The 21,562-nt window shown below is 41.6% G+C and overlaps 2 long non-coding RNA genes across 3 annotated transcripts in view; one reads left to right on the forward strand and one right to left on the reverse strand.

Moving 5' to 3' along the window:
• Positions 1-19,380, reverse strand: part of LOC128112610 (uncharacterized) — a 64,098-nt gene extending 44,718 nt beyond the window's left edge. Inside the window, exon 1 of the long non-coding RNA XR_008219053.1 lies at positions 19,141-19,380. This is a non-coding gene — a long non-coding RNA (uncharacterized LOC128112610). The remainder of the gene's footprint in view (positions 1-19,140) is intronic.
• LOC128112609 (uncharacterized) overlaps positions 1-21,562 on the forward strand; it is a 292,581-nt gene that overhangs the window by 208,115 nt on the left and 62,904 nt on the right. Inside the window, exon 17 of one of the 2 annotated variants that reach the window (XR_008219048.1) lies at positions 16,949-17,002. The exons of the other annotated variant lie outside the window; for it this stretch is intronic. This is a non-coding gene — a long non-coding RNA (uncharacterized LOC128112609). The remainder of the gene's footprint in view (positions 1-16,948; positions 17,003-21,562) is intronic. 2 annotated transcript variants of the gene reach the window in all.

Genomic DNA, 21,562 nt, shown 5'->3' on the forward strand with positions numbered 1-21,562 from the left:
CTAAGTCATGATGTTGGGTTGACTTCTATGAAATGCATTTTCAGCTTATGATGCTTTCAGTTTACACTGCATTTATTTATCTCGAGTGTTCTTCTAAGAGAAGATGAGGAACACCTGCTCATGTAACTACAGACAACTATTAACTATAGTGTTATTACAGGTGAAAGGGAGCCTGAGAATATACATGGAATGTATCAGCAGTAAATTCTGTGGGTGGATGAAGGACAGGTCTATATTAAACAGAGTGTTTAAGAAAGAAGACACCTGAAGAAGAGTTAATGCCAATATTTCTCCAATTAGTCCACAAAATAGAAACATAAGGAATATTGCTCAATTCATTTTAAGAGGTCTCAGTTACCCTGATACCCAAAACATATCACATAAAGGCACAAAAAATAGGAGAATTACAGACCAATTTTCCTTCTGAACATAGATGAAAAAAAATTACTAAATAAAATACTTGCAAACCGAATCCAAGAACACATCAAAAAGATCATTCATCATGATCAAGTAGGCTTCATCCCAGAGATGCAGGGATGGTTCAATCAGTAAAAGTAATCTACCATATACCCAAACTGAATGAGAAAAAGAAAAACCAAGATCATCTCATAAAATGCAATGGTCTTTGACAAAATCTAACACCCATTCATGATAAAACTCCGGGAGAGATTAGGGATACAAGGGACATACCTAAACATAATATAGGCAATTGACAGAAAGACTACAGCCAACATTAAATTAAACAGAGAGAAACTCAAAGCAATTCTACTAAAATCTGGAACAAGACAAGGTTGTCCACTCCTCCATATCTATTCAATAAAGAGCTTGAAACTTTAGCTAGAGCAATATGACAACTGAAGGAGATCAAGTGTATACAAATAGAAAAGGAAGAAGTCAAAGAATCACTATTTATGAACGATATGATAACAGACATAAGTGACCCTAAAAATTCCACCAAGGAACTACAGCTGATAAAGACTTTCAGCAAAGTGACTTGACACAATACAATCTAAATAAAATCAGTAGCCCTCTTATACACAAATGAAATTAGGGAAACAAAAATCTTTTACAGTAGCCCCAAGTAATATAAAATATCTTGGGGTAACTCTAACAAAGCAATGATAAAAACTTCAAGTCTTTGAAGAAAGAAATTGAAGAAGATATCAGAAAATGGAAAGATCTCCCATGCTCATGGATCAGTAGAATTAACATAGTAAAACTGGCCATCTTGCCAAAAGCAATCTACAGATTCAATGCAATCTCCATCAAAATTCCAACAGAATTCTTCACAGACCTTGAAAGGACAATTCTCAACTTCTTATGGAAGAACAAAAAGCCCAGGATAGCTAAAACAATCCTGAATGATAAAAGAACTGTTGGAAGCATCAACATTTCTTACTTCAAGTTGCACTACAGAGCTATAGTTATAAAAACTGTATGGTATTGGCCTAAAAACAGACATGTTGATCAATGGAATCCAATTAAAGACCCAGACACAAATGTACACACATAGAGACACCTGACTTTTTATAAAAAAAGAAAGCCAGAAATATACACTGGAAAAAGAAAGCATCTTCAACAAATGGTGCTCATCAAACTAGATGTCTATATGCAGAAGAATCCAAATAGATCCATACTTACCACCCTGACAAAACTGAAGTCCAAGTGGATCAAAGACCTCAACATTAAACCAGATACACTGAGCCTGATAGAAGAGAAAGTGGGGGCTGGGCAGTGGTGGCATATGCCTTTAATCCCAGCACTTGGGAGGCACAGCCAGGTGGATCTCTGTGAGTTCAAGACCAGCCTGGTCTACAGAGTGACATCCATGACAGGCACCAAAACTACACAGAGAAACCCTGTCTTGAAAAACAAAAACAAAACAAAAACAAAACAAAACAAAACAAAAAAAGATGAGAAAGTTGGGAACAGCCTTGAAGGCATTAGCACAGGAGACAATGTTCTAAACAGAATACTCTTAGCACAGGAACTAAACTCAACAATTAATAAATGAAACTTCATTAAATTAAAAAGCTTCTGTAAGGCAAAGGACACCATCAATCACACAAAGCAGCAGCCTACAGAATGGGAAAGGATTTTTTATCAACTCACATTTGATATAGGACTAATATCTAAAATATATAAAGAACTCAAGAAACTAGATATCAAAAAAAACCCAAATAATCCAATTAAAAATGGGATGCAGATCTAAGTAGAATTCTCAATAGAAGAAATATTCAACCTTCTTAGCCATCAGGGAAATGCAAATCAAAACTATTTTCAGATTCCATTCTATATCTGTCATAATGGCTAAGATCAATAATACAAGTGGCAGCTCATGCTGGCAAGGATGTGGAGCAAGGGGAACACTCCTTTAATTGCTGGTGCGAGTACCAACCTGTACAACCACCATGGAAATCAATACATCAGGTTCTCAGAAAGTCAGAAATCAATCCACCTCAAGACCCAGCTATAGTACTCTTGAGCATATACCCAAAGGACATTCCATCCCACCACAAGGACACTTGCTCAACCATGTTCATTGCAAATTTCTTCATAATAGCCAGAAACTGGAAACAACCTAGATGTCCTCAATGGAAGAATGGAAAAAGAAAATGTGGTACATTTACACAATGGAGTATTACTCAACTATTTAAAAAATGACATCATGAAAATTTCAGGCAAATGGATGAAACTAGAAAAAAAATCATCCTGAGTGAGATAATCCAACCCCAGAAAGATAAATGTGGTATATATTCACTTATAAGTAGACATTAGCTGCTAAGTAAATGATAACCCATCTATAATTCACAGATCCAGAGAAGTTAGGTAAAGAGGAGTGGTCTAGTGAGGAAACATGCATCTCCTTGAGAGGGTGAAATAGAATAGATTTTATAGGAGGGCTAGGGCAGGTGGGGACAGGAGTGGTGGTTGAAGTCAGGGAGAGGAGATGGGATGGAGGGAGAGAGTAGGAGGAGAGAGGGCTGGAATTTCAGGGAGGTGTGGAAATCTAGTGCTATGGGAACTTTATGAAATCTACAAAGGTGATCCTAATGAGGACTCCCAGTAATGGGGGACATGGAGTCTCAAAGACCTTCTCTTGTCACTAGGCAAGGCTTCCAGTGCTGGGACTATGTTGCATTCAAGTGAGTTGTTGGCCAAGGGGCCTCCATGGAAATCCACAAACATCCAAGCTGTTGCTAAGACAAAAGATTGCTCTCTGAAAACTGACAGCAGGGCCCAATTGTCAAGAACAACACCCATATAACTCATTGAACGTGAGGAAGTTATGCTGGTGCCTACATGGATCCTTCACTCCTGTTACAGACTCTTTGGTAAGGGAGGGTACTCTGCAGGCTAGTGGAACAAAAACTCGGAAACCAGCACAATGACAAAACCTTTCATTTATAATCTTTCTTGCCTGTTAAACATGCTAGGGCAATGTTGGCACAAAAGTTGTGGGAATAACCAACTAATGTCTGATTTGACTTAAGGCCCACTTCACAAGAAGGAACCCATACCCAACACTATTTGGGTAATGAAGAACCAGAGGTAGATAGCCCAGAGACCTTGGGTAAAACCAAACAAACCATCTAAAAAGTGTTTATAAAATGACTCCTAATGATATTATTTTGTACTTATAGATCAATACCTTATCCAGTCATCATCTGAGAGGCTTTCTTGGCAGCAGAAGGGAACAGATACAAAAACCCATTGCCAGACATTATGTGGAGAAAAAGACTAAATGGGAGGTCTCCATAAGATCCCTTCCCTCAGAGCTCAGGGAATACCACAGAAGAGGAGGCAGAAAGATTGTAAGAACCAGAGGGGATGGAGGTTACTCTGAACAAGGCTCTCTGAATCAACTAAGCAAGACTCATATGAACTCACAGAGACTGAAGCAGAAAGTGCAGGGGTTACAAGGGTCTGCCCCAGGTTCTCTGTGTATATATTATAGCTATTAGCTTATTATTTTTTATGGAACTTTTCACTGTGAGAATAGGTGTGCCTTTGACTCTTGTGCCTGCTCTTGGGACTCTTTTCCTCCTGTTGGGTTGCCATGTCCAACTTTGTCATGAGAGTTTTTGCTTTATATTATTATATTTTATTTTGTCATGTTTGGTTGCTGTTTCTTGGAAGTCTGTTCTTTTCTAATGAGAGACAGAAAAGGAGTGGAGCCAGAGGGAAGGGGAGGTGGGGAGGAACTGGAGGAGAGGAAGGAGGGGAAACAACAATCAGGATATATTGTATGAGAAAAGAAACCTTTTTCATAAGGAAAATTAAAAAAAAGAAAGAAGGAAGACTCCTCTGCAATAGCAAGCTTGAGGGATGGCATAGACAAGGTAGACCTTCCCCACAGGAGGAGGTGGGTTCACCTTCTCCAACGCCTGCCTTGTTTGTTCTCAACAGGCTCAGCTACCCAACTAATTTTTACCTCAGCTCTAGAGCCCGTGAAACTGGTGGAGACTCTTCCCACCACTGATTCTTACTAAGATGCATTTATTGCTTGGTATTCTTAGTTCTCACCCTATTTTCTCTAGTGTTTTTTTTTCCCCCCAGTGGGACTTTGGAAAAAAGTAAAATTCTATAATTACGTGAGTGTTGGTGTTTTTTTGTTTGTTTTTGTCAACTTAGCACATGCTAGAGCCATCTGGGAAGAGGAAACCTCAATTAAGAAAATTCCTTCATGAGATTGACCTGTCAGTGGGATATTTTCTTGATTAATGATTGATACTGGAGATCCCAGCCCATTGTGGGTGGCAACACTCCTGGACTGGTGATTCTGATAGCCAAACACCCTAATTGTCGTGCTAGAAACCCTATCCAATGACTGAGGGAACCAGATGCAGAGATCCACGGTCATGCCCCAGGTGGAGCTCCAGGAGTCCAATTGGCGAGAAAGAGGAGTGTTTGTATGAGCGAGAATTGTTGAGACCAAGGTTGGATAAAGCACAGGGACAAATAGCCAAACTAATGGAAACACATGAACTATGAACTAATAGCTAAGGAGGCCCCAACTGGATCAGGCCCTCTGGATAAGTGAGACAGTTGATTAGCTTGATCTGTTTGGGAGGCATCCAGGCAGTGGGACTGGGTCCGGTACTCAGTGCATGAGTTGACTGTTTGAAACCTGGGGCTTATACAGGGACACTTGACTCAGCCTGGGAGCAGGGGACTGGACCTTCCTGGACTAAATCTACCAGGTTGAACTCAATCCTCAGGGGAGTCTTTGCCCTGGAGGAGATGGGAATGGGGGGTAGGCTGGGGGGGAAGTGGGGGAGAACAAGGGAATCCGTGGCTGATATGTAAAATTAAATTAAATTATAAAATTAAAAAAAATTAAGAAAAAAAAAAAGAAAGCAGACCATGGGGAGCAAGACATAAACAGCATTCTTTTATGGTCTCCACTTCAGTTCCTGCCTCCAGGTTCCTACTCGGGTTCCTGCCTGACTTTTCTCAATGATGGACAGTAATGGGGACATACATATAAGCCAAATAAAGTCTTTCCTCCCTAAGTTTCTTTTATTTATGGTATTTATACTAGCAACAGAAAGTTAACTTGAACGACAAAGCAAGAGGCAATCCTGGCAAGAAATTAGGACAAGCTGCCCTGAATAGGCAGCCTGCTGAAATGCCAACAACAAGACTTTCTCCAGCACACCTCCAATCTTTTGATAAATGAAGAGGGAGGAGTGTTTTCAAGAGAAGTTAGATTTGCGAGAAGGAAGTGCTATGCCATTGAGGCAGCGAGAAGCAAAGAATGAATGTAGGGCCTCCCTAGTTTGAACTCAAGAGAACAGACTCTAGAATTCTCCCACCTAATACACCTTCTGTGCCCAGTTTCTTAGGGATCCCATAAGACTTTGGTTCCCAAGTGAGCCAATTTAGTAAGAACATGTTTTCCCATTTTAATTGCTCCCATAACTTCTGAAGAGTGTGTGATTTTCAGATTACCACACTAAACTGCTGTCATTCTTGGCAACTGCAGGGGAAGCTGTCTCATGAGCCCAGGGAACTTGCTGTGGGTAGAAACCTGAGCCAGACTTTTAGGAGTTTGGGAGACAGAGCAATTTACCAACTTGTACGATATACATAATGGTGGTATTCATGCTTTTAAAAGAACAAAGAAATGAACAGGCTGGAGAAGTGGAGACTTCTGCATGTATCCAGGAGTTCTTTCTCTTGCTCTGGGGGTGGATATCTGATGGATCCCCTTAGTTGATCTGTTCTCTTCTTATCTACAGCCATTTCCATTTGTTGTCTTTCTTATTTCATTTTAACACTTACCACATTCTATAATTGTGTGGTAGGCAGCTATCCTGCTTGACAATATCCCCCTATGGAATGTATGCTCAGTGATCTTTGAGGTCTTGTCTGTTTCATTGTTTGTAGTTGAACGAAGATAGTTCTCACAGAGGAGGCATTCAATGAATGCATTTAACTTGCTGAGTGAACCTCTATATTAAATCCCAAATGATGGAACATGGCTTCAACTGTGTCAGTGTCTAGCTTATGTTACAAAAGCTTCTAGACCCCACTTGTTGTCAAGGTCTGTAGTTTGGGGTCAAGAGAAGGTCTTTGCTTTATAACTCACGAAGAATGATGTTTACAAGTTGGAGCAATGAGACAGGATACACACGAATACATACAAATCTTGAATTTGGGTTCAAATTAAAGTTTCATCAATAAAAAATAGGAGAAATTTTATCTACACAAGACTTTGTGGGAAAATTGTGTTTTTCCAGATGTATCATAAATTAGAAGCATGGACAGCTACTGAAAATTATAAACTAGTCATGTAGTTCTTGATCATAATAGCCAATAATATAAGTAGTACCGGCACTTACTGTGACCACCATCTATTTTATACCAACCATAGACTCTGAGAGTTAACTTGTCCCAGGATGCAGGCATAGGATATGATGTAGCTGAGTGTATTATCAGTGAGTTCCTTGGTGGTAGAAGTAACATTTTAAGATAGATAAAACGCAAACAGTGCCTTCATAGGGAGGACACTTGTATCATAAGGGATAAAGGAACCATAGCTTGCAGGGAACATTTAAAGAATAAGGGGTGTTTAGTGGCAAGATGATGGGAGGTAGAGGTCATGAATGAAAGGACATGGAATGGAAGGGAGCAGACCTGTCCTGTGTCGCTCCACATGGTGTATTTGAAGGAACAGATGGAAGTTACAGTGAAGCAGATTTCAGTTTGACACAACTACCAACTGTCTGAAGATTAGAGGTGTAGCATGCAGCTCTTGAACCCGCTCCCTCCATTTCAAGCTTGTACAGCCATCTGTCAAAAACATTGGTTTCAAGAGGAAGTCTTCCTCTCCTTTAAGAGTCTAGGATTATCAAAATGAATTTAGAGTGTATTTGAAAGAGAGGTAAAGGCTATTTGAATTGGTTTAACTGGTGGGTGTTCAAGGACAGGGTGGGTTTATTACTCTCTGGAGACCTTTCTGTCCTTTGAGCAACTAAGTCTTCTGCTGAGGCCCTAACTGGAGCATGTTTGATGTCAGAAGGGAGACTCGTATTTGTTCTGAACACAAATTCTTTAAAAAATAATAGCAGTTTGCAATCTTCATAGAAGGCTGGATCATTATAATAAGCAGTCAGACAGTCTTTCAATGCAGAATTTTCTTTCTGGAATTTTACTACAATAAGGATTCCAGAGTCCTTGCAACATCTGGTAAAATCTTCAACTTGCTCAGAACACCTCTAGCTGGCTTTTTCTCTCATTATTTTTGGGATCAGAACATCTTTTTCCACGTCTGAGATGCTGCTCTGTCGGGTCCAGCATCATCTCGGAGGGTGGAGAAGAAACCAGCTATGAAGAATGCAAACTGGAATATCTCAAGGAAAGTGAAGAATTCAGAAAAACCAGAGTTCCTACTAAGAAGAGGCTACAAAGACTTCCCACAAGCATGTAGGCCAATAGTGAGTCCAGGAAGTCACATCTTATGGAAATCATTTGTAATATAAGTCAGAAATGATGGGCTGAAACAATGTTTGCTCACCCTAATCATGAAAATACTGATTATTTTTTGTGAAATAAAAATCTTTATTCCAGAAAAAAATAATTGGATAGTATTCTTGCATCAAGTTCACATCAAAATCTTTCCTATGCATTTGTGCTTTTTCCTAGTAGGTACCAACTCTTTTATGCCATCCACCACTTCTTAATTCCGTTCCTGAGCCAAGGTTGTACTTCTTTTTTTCTTTCATTTTTCTTTATTAAGGAATTTTCTACTCACTCTACATACCACCCATAGACCCCCCCTCCTCCCTCCTCCCACCCCCAGCCCTCCCTCCCAAGCCACCCTACATCCCCCAAATCAAGGTCTCCCATGGGGAGTCAGCAGAACCAGGCACACTGAGCCTAGGCAGGTCCAAGCCCCTCCCCACTGCACCAAGGCTGTGTAAGGTGTCACACTACAGGCACTGGGCTCCCCAAAGCCTGCCCATGCACCAGAGATGGATCTCGATGCCCCTGCCTGGGTGCCCCCGAAACAGTTTGAGCCAAACAACCATATTCCATATCCAGAGGGCCTAGTCCAGTCCCATGGGGGCTCCACAGCCACTAGTCTATAGTTCATTGACTTCCACTAGTGTGGCCAGTCATCTCTGCACGTCTTCCCATCATGGTCTTGATGTCTCCCACCTGCAGAATCCCTCCTCTCTCTCCTCTATTGGATTCCTGGAGCTTAGCCTGGTGCCTGGCCATGGATCTCTGCATCTGCCTCCATCTGTCACTGGACAAAGGCTCTATGATGACAGTTAGGGTATTCACTAGACTGGTCACCAGAGTTGACCAGTCCAGGCACCCTCTAGATCACTGCCAGCACTCCAAGTTGGGGTCATTAAAGGTCGTACTTCTTATGAATTGGTGTTCAAAGACTTGGACATATGAGAGTTACCTGTGTCCATAGTTAATAATCCTTAAAGGGTAGTGAGAAAAGAGGAATGAATCAATCATGTGACGGCAAGGAAAGAGAGGGATGGAGCTGGCTCTAAGTGCATTCCAACAGACTGGAAGAAGCTGGGTCTTCTCTAGCAAAAGGTGTTTATTTTCAGCTTTCCACCAGTTTCATGGTGTAGAGAGCCTCTATGAGTGCTAGATAAAACTGGATTCTACGCCATCTTGCAAGGTGTTCGAAGGGAAGATCAAGTCTTGGCGTAAGACTTTGACAAGCTGCTTCCTCTGAAATTGTCCATCTGTGGTTCTGAAATCCCACAGTCAGAACGCTGGCTTCCAAGTTCTGCATTTTCCCAGATGTTCTACAAATGGTTAAGCTCCTGGTGTCATCACTTGGATGGAAGTCCTTACCCATGAGATACCAGTGGCCTGCTGCTCATTTGCTTCCTGCCAGGTGTCATTCTATGCTATAGCATGTTTATCTCATTCATTAGTCACACCTCTGTAACTGTACTTGGCATCTCACAGAGGAGGAAACTGAGTCTAGCATGTTTAAATGCCTTTTCCATGCAGCTAGTAAATGGTGGAGTCTGGATTTGACTTCAGAATCAGTACTCTTAAACAGGTTTAAGATTTAACCATTATTAAGACTCTCTAACTATAGAAATTATTGGATTTTCAGTCCCATGGGAGATCTGAGCTTTGTATATGAACACTGTGTATTGGGGGTGATAGCTAAGGAAATGATAATCGTTAATTAAACCCGATTCTTACCATTGGTCAGTTATTAATCTAAACTTTGCTCAGACGGCTTGCACAATCCTGAGTGATATTAAGGTCACCAATAACATTTTACTCTTTTCCTCAAAGTCAGTTGAAGTGTGTATCATTGACTAAATTCAACCGCATTGCCTCCCCCTGCATCTCCTCTCTTCTTCCCTCCCTCCCTCTCTCCCTTCTCAGGTATCCAGTCATTTCTAAGTATTCTGTAAGTCCAGTATCGTGCTACACACAAAAATACAATGATGAATGAATTTCAATCTATATGCTCAGAGACCTTCCAACCTGGAAAGAGACTTAAAAAATAATTACTGTTCATTGTAGCTATGGTTAAGGAGGAGATGTTTTCCCATCCTGTGGTTCCAGAGAGCAATTTTTTGGCAGGGTACTAAGTAAGTAAACTACGGGAAGGAAGTATTTGTGTTAAAATAAGTTTAGAAAATGCTGGGTAAAGAAAATCAAGTGTTTTTTTTTTTTCTTAATGGGCTATTTTCATACCATTCTAAATGCTAATAAGCCATGTGGATCTATAAGAAAGGAAAAGAGCATACTTTCTAAACCTATTTGACCTCAGAACCTGCCTTTCATTGACATACTTAATATGTTCACTCTTCTATCCATTTACCATCCACCCACTCATCTGTTCATCCATTTATCTGCCATCCATACATCTATCCAAACTTCCTTCCATCTACCCAGTATTCCCTGAGTACCCACTATGTGCTAGATATTGAGCTAAGTACTTTGTGATATCCAACAGGAGAAATTATGTATAGCATTAAAGCTGGGAGAAAAGCATCAAGAAAACAAGCAAACACACGACATTATCAGAGTGTGGTAAGACTCACATAGGAAATAAACATGGTGTTAAGATGAGAAAGAAAAGCAAAGTGATCCATTTAAGGAATATTTAAGAAAGCTTCTATGATTAAAACACATTCACAACAAGTGCCCGAGGAAGACAGTAGGCCAGTTTGTAAAGAGTGAGAACAAGAGTCATCCAGGAAAAGAAAATGCCAAGCGCCAAGTCCCTGGATAGCAGAAAGCCTTGGCAAGCACCAGGACTTGAGCGTTCTTCAGGAGTGTAGGTCTTCTTAAAGGCAGAAGGCTGGTCTTGATGTCTTTTAAAAAAATTAGAATGTCACCCTCACAAAGGTCGGGGGTTGGAGGATACAGGCAGCAACAATTCCAAGCTCCCATCCAAGGTAGTCTGGCTCCTTAAGGCATGGGAGTGCCCACAGTGATTGTCTGTTACAAGAATTTTCTCTTTAGTTAAGAGGTCACCTTCAGTCCCAAACAGATGTCCAAAGGTGGTGACTGCATCTCCTTCCTATACTTGGGAAACATGTCTGCAGGGAGAAATTGACAAAGAAACTAGTTGTTATTCTTGACTTTGTAGCCAAGGAAGGGAATGTGGCTGACCCTGATCCTTGAAGCTTGACTGCTTTGCTCCTAGAGATTTCATCTTTCAATTCTCCCCGCAAGATTAAGCATCCCCAAACACCACTTTTTATGGTCTGTGCCCTGGTTCAAGGAGTTAAAATGGATCTTCTTTACTGTCAAATCAACTGAAAACTTCTCAGCAAGGCGTCAGGACTATCTATTATGGCATTATGGCCATCATTTTCTTCTGACCGACCTTCTGGACCTTCTGCCTTCCCTTTGCCCCCTTTTCCTAATGAGAGAGAGAGAGAGAGAGAGAGAGAGAGAGAGAGAGAGAGAGAGAGAGAGAGAGAGAGAGAGAGAGAGAGAGATTTGTTTCACCATGTCACAGCTACAAAAGAATAAAGAAGATGGATTTTAGTTCTAGTTTTCTTTCTTCCCCTGGTGAGTACCACACTCCATCTTGAAGATCTTCAGCATCTTCATCTGTGTTCACAGACACCAATGCTACCTGTAAAGCAATAGCAGTCCTGGTCACTCCCACTCGTTATCAGAACTGAACTGTTAGCAATATCTTCCCAAGTAATGCTAGGAAATGTGTTCTCATCTGCAGCCTAATTCGTCCATCTTCCCCTTTGCCAGGATTCCCTGCTCTTTTAAAAACAAAGCAGTCTCCCTAATATTCTCTTCCTTACGTGAAAGTCCTGGTACTTAGCTGGACACAGTTGCCTTTTAAAATGGAAAGCTTTGACACTGGAGAAATGGCTTCATCAACAAAGTGCATGCCACAAAAGCATAAGGGTAAACAAAGTACATAAATAAATATTAAAAAAAAAAAGGGAGATTGAGGATTAAGATTCCTATATCTTGGCAGAGCCCCCAGCACAGCCCTTGTTACTGTGCCACACCCACTTTTACAAGTTATTTGTGCACCCTTTCTCCTTTGCACTGTCGATATGTCAAATTTCCAGGTTCAGTGGCAGACGGGCCCCTCAGGCTCCTTTCCTGGCCTTGCTTTGGTTGGGGAAATGGAGAAAAGTGTTGATTTGGATGCTCGGGACTCCTGGGAAAATGGCCTGGAAGGTGTGCTATGGGATGGTCACTATTTGCCCCAGATTCTAGCATGGGTTCTTATTTATCAAGGATGCTTATATCTCTTGAATCTCAGGTTGAATTTTTGATTCTTAAAGTGATGATGTTGAGATGCAAAGGCCTCTAAGAAGTGATCAGACTGTAATGGTTCTGCTTTGTGAATGGGCTTATGCTCCTGACAAAACTGGCCAGATGGAGCTCCCATGCTTCTTGTCTAAGTGAAGATGGAACGAGAAGGTGCCGTGTCTAAGGAAGTGGGATCCATCCAGACGCTGGGTCTGCTGGCAGCTCGATCTTAGGTTTCTCATCCTTCAAAACCAAGAGACACAGATGCTTGCTGCTTTTAATTACTCAGTGTGTAATATACTCAGTGATAGAGTCCTTGCAGCAAGGCCCTGGCTCAAATCACCACCACTAACAAAGACCCAAAAGACAGGTTGTTACTTAGAAAGTATGAATAAAGGAAGGAGGGAAATTCTTGTATTCCTCCAGAAAAGTGTCATTAATAGTGTCGTTACATAGTATCACATGAACACTGAACAGCAAACAAAACCAGAAAATAGTCTGTGAAAATAGGTGCCCTTTTTCCCTGAGTTTAATTATGATTATAAAAAGTTGTAGCCTCTACTTCTCTTAGGCACTGGCCATTTTATGGCTACTCCTTTCATGGGAAATGCTGTTAGCTTGAAGAGTGAAACCCCTCCTAAACTACCTGGGACTTGACCTAAGGATTTCTTAAATTCTAGCCACAAACAAAGCTCCTGAAGTCAGCCATCTCTGACCCTGACATCACTGAGATGCTATATCCTCATTCGCTGACATGATGTCAAGTCAGATTCAGCCTAACATCAGCCTACTCCATCATAGGGATTGACCCAACTTTCTTGTCATTTGATCAGAGATGAGAATTTTAGCTTTGCAAATATATAATTCCCTGAGGACACAGACAATCTTATTTATAAAATGAATGACCTGTTATTTTGGCTAGAGGCAATTTCTTCTAAATTTTGGCCAACTAATCACTAAAGCTAGCTACCAACAGATCCTAAGTTCTGGCCCAAAGTTACTCTGTATTCACGATCACACCATTTCTTCCTTGTTCTGATCACTACTGCTCTCTCTCTTTTTTTTTTTTTTGGTCTTTGATAGCTCCATTCCTGACAAATCATAAATGTAAACCCTCCTCACAAATAGAACCCAAGCTTCTTGCTTCAATCCAAACTCAGGCTCTAATCATAAACTTGAAAGATTGCCAACTTGCATGAACCAGCATCATTTTTTTTTTAAAACTGAACAATTTCAATACACACAAATTCCAAGAACCCAGCACCTTGCAGCCCAGGTGCTTGTTTGTGAGCTCCAGCAAGTATCACACGATAGCTCTTGTTTCATCGTGACCCGATTTACTCCTCTGGCCTTCCTCTTCTGCTTTTCCTTCAAGCAAACAGACATTGCCATTCCCTATCACCCATGTACATGGTAGGCTGTAGCTCCAAAATGTGAGGGCTGTTTTGAAAGAGTAATAAGTTGTAAGATACTCAATCACATGTAAAACTTAACACAAGTTCATTATGCCCAAATATCTCACAAATGGCCACATTTCTCAAATCGTTTCATACACAGATATTTCCAATTCTTTAAAATTTAATTTATTCATTGACATGCTTATACAGGTTTATAATGTGTTCTGTCACATTCCACCCATAGTCCCTTCCATTCCCCTCCCCCCTTGTCACCCCTTTCTCTCTCTGTAAGTCTTCCTCCCACTTCCGTATCTTTTCATTTGTATTTTATTGAGTTTAACCAGGGCAGTCAGCATGGGCATGGGGGTGGGGGCAGGTGGAGCTATCCACGGGAGCATAGGGCCTTTAGTGGTGGCAACACCCTCCTCTCAGCATCTATCAACAGCTAATAGTCACCCAGGGAAGCAGGGAACCTTATGAGCTTTTTCCTTATCCATCACTAAATGCAGACAGACCTAGCCTTGTGAGTGTTTTGTTATCTGGTAAGTGAGTATACCTCAGTAGTAGTAGATATGTCTTTTTAAATTTATAGGCTTCCTGTTTGTCATTATTGATTTTGTACTCCTTGTTTGCCTTGTAGAAACTATTATTCAGTAGCTATTAAATTAATGATAGGGCCATACTAACCTTCAGTCCTGGTCACAAACTGTTTCATAGTAGGTAGGCTCTGGTTATGAGAGATACAAACCCGGGAGTGGGTGATAGTGACCTGGAGAGGAGTATAGCCATTAACAATATCAACAGGTAGAATGTCTATCTGAGAACAGTATGTCCTGTTACTGCTGTTTCATGAGACAGGGCCTAATAACAGCAACAGTGAGATCAAACGGCTAGTACCTGCATAGGAAAACTCTAAAATTATGTGCACAGTATATGAACTGATGCTGTACCTGCTTACTGTTGGTCTGGTTAAGGCAGCAAGTTTCACATGGGACAGAAAACATAGTCCATATCCCTGGTTGCCAAGGTAAGTCAGAAATCTAGCCAATTTGATCACTTAAAGTAGTTTAGAGATGAGGGAGAAGTCCAAGTAACATCATGTATGTGTGGCAGAAGCTTCCTGGTAGATCTATCCTATCAAAGACTGATCCTAACCTCAAATGGCCTGACTTTCGGTGATGACCATTGTGTATTCTGTAAGCAGCTGGTTTATATTTGAATGTTGGGATTTTAGAAGCATTTGGCATGGTTGATGTTTAGTAAAGAAACAAAAACCAGCATCTTCAGCAACTCTGTATTGCCTTTAGGGAGGGATACTCAACCCCTTGGCCGGTATTCAAGTTTCTGTCCATCATATTCTTGCCTGTTTTGACAATCACATATTCCTCTATTCTAGTGGAGTCTTCTCCTGTCAGACTGAGCTCCTTGCTGCTTCCCAAACAGCCCACATGTTTCCTGGTTTTTTTTTTTGCATCTGTTCATATTATTCTCTACTCTTGGAACGCTCTTCCCACCTCTCTCTCTGCACAAGCCATCCAACTTCAGCAGGCTAATACTTAGAGTAAACTGGAACTTCAAAGATGCTATAGGAGGTGGGTCTACTTACAAAAAAAAATACCAAATACAAAACAAATGAAATATCTCTTCAGATGACTGGAATTTTGTATGTGAGTGTACGTGCATGTGCGCCTGTGTGTGTTTGTATACATAAGTACAAAATGCATGTGTGTCCACATGCATGTGGAGGCTAGACCTCAGTCCCAGGAGTTGTTCCTCAGGCACTGTCCACCCTGTTTCCTGAGACAGAGTCTTTCACTGGGACCTGGTACTGACCAATTAGGTGGGACTAGCTGGCCAGAAAACCTCAGAGATCCTCTTGTCTCTGTCTCCATGGTGTTGAGACTATAAGCATGCAGCAATTGTTCCGTGTTTTACGTGGATGCTTGTACCCTAGAACCACTAACAGAATCTCTCGGTGCTAGAACATTTCTGAATGCTTTTTAGCTGGAGAAGGAGCAGGAGGTGGCAGAGACCTAACTCGGACCCAGTGTATTTGCTGTGGCTCATGTGGCCCACAAGGAAAGCTTGGTGGAAACAGTTTGAACAAAAGCAAGCATGTGATTTGTTACTAGAGCTTGCAGATTCAGTAGTGGAAGGCATTTATTTTGGTTTGAATTTCTCTGGCTTTTAGATACCGCTTTCTCTCTCAAACTAGGTCATTTGAATTATCTGCTGATAGTTCAAATCTGTAGATAATTTGCTTTTACTCACATTCCTAAGAACTAATTACCTGTACATATAAAATGATGAAATCTCATTATATTTTCTTTTAAAACTCTGACATGCATTTAATTACATTAGTCAATTATTACCGTACATGCTGAGGATTTGCTATTGACCAGCTCGTGCTGGAATATTTACTGCACAGATGTGTTACTTTAATTAAACAAATGTGATTACACACATATCAATTTTTATTTAGTTTCAAAGCCCAGAATCTAAAAGTGATGTAGTTGGCAGAGCTGTGTGGTGTGGTGCTGGTTCCCTGTAACTCAGAAAGAGGCCCTTCACTGAGGGAACACTGAGTGCCTGTAGCTCAGTGCAGGAAACTTCAGCCACAAGTGGGTTTTCTTGGCATATAAGTGCCATTGAGCAGACTTAGGTAAGGAACAAATAAACTAGCTGTGAATCTTCTTTGCACATCTTTAGCTTTGCACTCTCCCATGTTGAAATGAGGTGCCAGGTTTGAAGAACCTTTAAGATGACTAAATTGAGAGCGGGAGTTGATTTGGAACGGATACTTGGTTAAATAGGCCAATGGGTGTTTGTCTTTAGGCTCAGGAGGGCATTAGAACCCTAGACAATTGGACTTGATCTCTTGGTCTCCTTGCTTCCCCTCACCCTACTGCTAACTGTGAGCTTAGAATCTAGGATGGACATCTCTCGGTGCCTAATCATAGTCGAGTGTGTTTGAGAACAGCACAAAGACTTAATTTAAAAGTGAGAATGCATTTTTACAAACTGGAGAAAGGCAAAATTCAATGTAACTCCAATCATGACATGTAATAGGTACTTAGTAAATAATCTAGAGTACTGTAAATGCAATAAGCTAATTCATGAGTCAAGGAACACTTACTGAGTACTGGCTTCAGGGAAAGGGAGGTGCTTTCTCTGGAGTGCAGACTGGTTGTTTCCACACAGGGATCAGCATACAGCTTCTCAAGTGGCTGTTTTGTCTCTTCGATGCATAGGTACAAGCTAATCCAATTGGCCAATTTAATCAAGGGTTCTGTTTCAACTCCCTCCAGGTCTCTAGGATACAGGACGCCTCTCTGAGGATGATGTTGGGGATCAAATGGAAGGTGAGATATCCAGATTCCTAAACACATTCACTGAAATGCTGAAGTGACTTTGTGAACTGAGACACAGGAGTGTCTATTTTTTAAATTTATTTTATTTTACTTTTTGCAAATAAATGAAGAGGTTAGTGATGTTTAATCTTTATTGCCAACTTGACTACACTTAGAATTACTTAGGAAATAGTCAGCTGGGTGTGTCATGGGGAGAAGACTCCTCCAGAATGTGTGAGATGGGGATGGGGGCACCACTCTGTGGACTTGGGTCTGAGAATGAATAAAAAGTGAGCTGAGCATTGGCATTAATTTCTCTCTGATTCCTGACTGTGGTTGCAATGTGACCAGTTGCTGGTCAGTTTCCTGGTGTCATACCTTTTCCTCATGATGATATCTTATCATTTATTAAACTGTGAGACAAAATAAACCCTTGCTTCCTGCCTTAAATTGTTTTAATTGGGTCTTTTGTCACAGCCGCAAGTAGCTAACATAGTGGTTAGTCTTGAGGTAAGGTGAGCTGAACACACAGGTCACATTAATTCAGGCTGCCCTCTAATTCAACATGTTTGTGCCTCAGCCTCTAGAATACTGAGGGTACTGGAATGTGTGGTTACATTTCATGGTGGTACTGCACTGTTCCATTTGGCTTAAACCTTTTTTCATGAAAGGTCCTGATTCTAACAGTGATGACAAACAAAGTCCATGTCACTGTACTGTTATAGGGATTGTGAGCCATATACATTTAGTAGGCTCTTGGAAAATTGCCAGTGATTGCACTAGTGGTGATGCAGTTGATATAGGTTAGCTATGCTAAAAGTTTGATTTTATTTACTCCACCTTTCCTTTCTTGCTTATATCATGTTGGACAGCATTGGCTTAGTCCCACTCCAGGAAGAAGAACTATGAGGGGCACATTCAGAGAACTTTTAAAGAAAGGTCATCTGCTTCAGCTCCCTTGAAGTGAACTGCACAAGGACGTTGAACTATGAAGTAGGAGGTTTAGGAGTCATGTCCAGGTCTTACTTCAAGTTCAATGTTTCTGACATTGCATTTGGTAAGGAAGGAAGGGCATGCATCACCCACAGAGAACATGTTTGAGAAGAGGAATATGCAGAGGACAATGAGTAACCCAAACCAGGAGTGGGAACTCATTTCTGTTTGCTCAAGTGATACACAGTTGGGATGCTGTTGCAATATGGCTGCCTTCCTGAAAGCTCTTGGATTATCTTACCAAAGGGATCACCATGTTTCTTTACAGAGTAGATGTTTCTTTATGGAGTAGACTTGGGGTTTTCAATCCACATGGCTCGAAATATTGATCATCTTACCCATAGAGGGCTGAAGCATTGATTCCCTTACTCACTGGGGGCTGAAGCATTGATTATTCCTTTTTCCACTGAGGGCTGAAACATTGACCCCTCCGTACCCACCAGGGGCTGAAGCTTTCATTAAGTTCCTCTCCCTTTAATATGAGTACCACATAAACATCATGATTTCTATGTGTGCCACAAAGGAGGCAAGCTGGGGCATTGGCCTAATTAAAGGAGCCATTTCACGGGTAGTTTTCGAGTAGTTTCAGCTTAAGCGTTGCCATCTTAGTATATCAAGTATTCTTAACCTGACATACTATTTGAGCCTCATTTTCCCCATTAGCAAAATTGGAATCATTCTTACCCTGCAGTTTTGCGATCAGGAGTCATTGAGACCATGCAGGCTAGTGTCTGAAACATCACAGATGCTCCAAACTGTGAGTTGAATGCATCCTTTTCATTGAAAGAAGTGTCAGAATTTTGTTAAGGAATACAAGCAACTCCTAGCTTCCCACTGCACTCACAGTGGCTAGATGGAGTCAGGAGTTAACTTGGCTATTAAGCTTGAGCTTTGGTGGCTTCTTGAACTCTGTCTGTTCTACCACAGAAAACTTATCTGACTTGATCCCCACTACTTAGGGAGTCAAAAACTGTCCTGCTCTCCCCATTTCCTTAAGGGAGCCCAGGACTTACTTAGCTCTGGCTCACTTCTGCACCCCAACCTCACCCAGCTCCCAGCTGCTGATCTCGTTCTTTTTGCCAGGACCAATTGTAATTAAAGTCAGATTTGTAGGAAGAAGCATGCATGCACACACAGCCAGGCTTGGAGTTACTTACCTAAAAGCAAGTTCTTTTTTCTTCTGCTCCAGTTCTTCAGCCTTACCCAAAGCAGGGGTGGGGAAGGGAATCAGGGCTTACATGGCCTGTGCTGAGGCAAAGGGATCCTGAACAAGTGACTGGCCAGCGGTCTCCCTCCATTGCGTTCAGTCAAGGACTGCCTCAGGCTGGCAGCCCCAGGTCACCTGAGCTGGGCCCAGTCCACAGGAGCTCTTAGTTTCTCCCTCTCTGTGGGGTAGGTCACTAAGTGTTGAACCCAGCATTGTGGGGGTGAGGGCTGGGCTGCTGGCCCACTGTACTTCATTATGTATTCCTTCATTGTTTCCTATGCAAATTAAGTTAATGAGAATTAGGAACATAATGGAGCCCATTCACCGTTCTAGTCGCTGGAAAATGGGTTTGACTACCAATTTTCCATTACAGCTGTTTTGTAATTACCGTGGAATACCCTGCATTCTAATGGAGATGCTGAGCTGCCTGGCAGCCTCTTGACGACTTTTTTTTTTTTTTTTTTAGGAAGGTTTAAAAAAAAAGAAAGAAGAATCAGAGGAAACTCAACCCTATAACTTGAGAGCTTTTCCATCACAGTATTCAGGTTTGGCTTTGGTGATGGAGAGCTGCACTTTGACAGAAGGGCCAATGGTTAGTAACATGGTTGGGCCACAGTTGTCCTTTTGCTTGTAAGAAAGCAAAGGATTGTCCAGGGTCACACTTAGGAGCAGTCCTCTGGAACGGTCCAGAGCCAAAGGCTACCGCATCCTTTGTCTGATCTCACCCAAGACTCCATCAAACATCTCATCCAGCTAGTGCTGAACTTGGAACTGAAGATTATTGTAGCTGTCAGAGTCTCCAGGTGGTTATAATGAGATACCAAAATTTTGGGGGAATCTCCTGTGAGTCACCAGACAATAGTGGGAAATCAGGGTCCCCTCTTAGGGACCTTAGTCTCATTAATAAAATAATTTAAGTGAAAACTCAAATGGAAATTGGAGGACAATTTTATTAGAGTTTAAAAGCAAAACCCTACAGTAGGCAAACTGTAGCAGCGCTCAGTATTTGACCAAAGGAGAACAGATAAGAGAAGGGGTAAAAAGCCAAGCTGTTTGAGTTAAGTCAACTTGGAAGTCAGCCACGTGGCACCTAAGCAAACACATGACAGGGAAGAGAATGCCAGAGAAAGTAAAGAGGCCCAAAGTTCCAGAGAAGACAATGCTAAGAACAGAGGTAGAAAGAAGAAAAGGAAGTACTGTGCTTTTCAGAGTTATTCGGGAAAGTGGGCAGTCTTGCAAAATGGTGCTGTTTGATGCTGTACTAGGGAGAGGAAATTCTGGGAAGGAAAAGTTCCACATATCTCTTTAGCATACTTTTCATGGGTGAATTTGCTTTCCTATGGGTGGTTCTGCCTTCCAAGGGGGTGATTCCCTGAGCCAGGTCATTGGCTAGCCTAACTGGAATAGTAAGTCTTCACCTGGGTCAGAGATTTCAACCTCTTGACCAGAAGGGAAAGGTGGGCCTTTACTGCTGCTGTTTCAAAAGTGCTATGAATTGGTGCCTTAAAAAATAGAAACTTATATTACTTGTGGAGTAGTCCAAGATCCAGAGGTCAAGGGATTTGGTGTCTGGCAAAGGACGGCTTCTTATTTTGTTGTAACGTCATACAGGGGAAGGGATGAGAGAGTTGTCTGGAGCTTCTTTCTCATGGCGTTACTCACACCCACAAGCTACTAATCACCTCTAAAGGTGCATCACCAATTACCACCACATATGGATTGGGGTGTCATCATATAATTGGAGGAAGTACAAATACTTCCTATAACATTCTAGCTTGACCTCTGAAAATCCATGCACATCGCGTGCTATTAATTCAAAAGCCTGAAGTTGAGACCGGAAGTCTGAGTCATCCTGAGTCAGATTTCTTCTACAGTTATGAACCTGTGAAATCAAGCATATTGTTGGCTTTCAAAATACCATGGTGCAACAGACACAGGACAGACAGTTCATTTCCAAATGAGAGAGAGACACAGGAAAAAAGAGAAGTAACAGGCTCTGAGCGAATCCAAAACCCAACAGGGCAAATTGCAGGAGACCTTATGGCTCAATAACCTAATGAGGTAAGAAACATTAGCTTCAAATCCAAAGGGAGTGCATTGAAAGACAAAGAGGTGAAAAAAATACTCTTGCTCAAGGTGGCACAGCCAGGGAGGGGGGAAGTCGGGACTCAAAGCTGGTGGTTTAGTTTCACGGGTCATGTCTGGCACTCTAAGAAAAGATATTTTCTCTGGGATAGAGATTGGGGGAGGGAGAGAAAGAGAGGAGAGGAGTGAGATAGGGGGGAGGGAGGAAGGGAGAGAGAGAAAGAGAGGCACAGGTCCCACACAGAGAGACACACACAGACAAACAGAGACACATGGAGAGGGACAGA

Source organism: Peromyscus californicus, unplaced genomic scaffold, assembly GCF_007827085.1.
Source record: "Peromyscus californicus insignis strain IS unplaced genomic scaffold, ASM782708v3 Scaffold_17__1_contigs__length_78620276, whole genome shotgun sequence".
Taxonomy (NCBI): domain Eukaryota; kingdom Metazoa; phylum Chordata; class Mammalia; order Rodentia; family Cricetidae; genus Peromyscus; species Peromyscus californicus.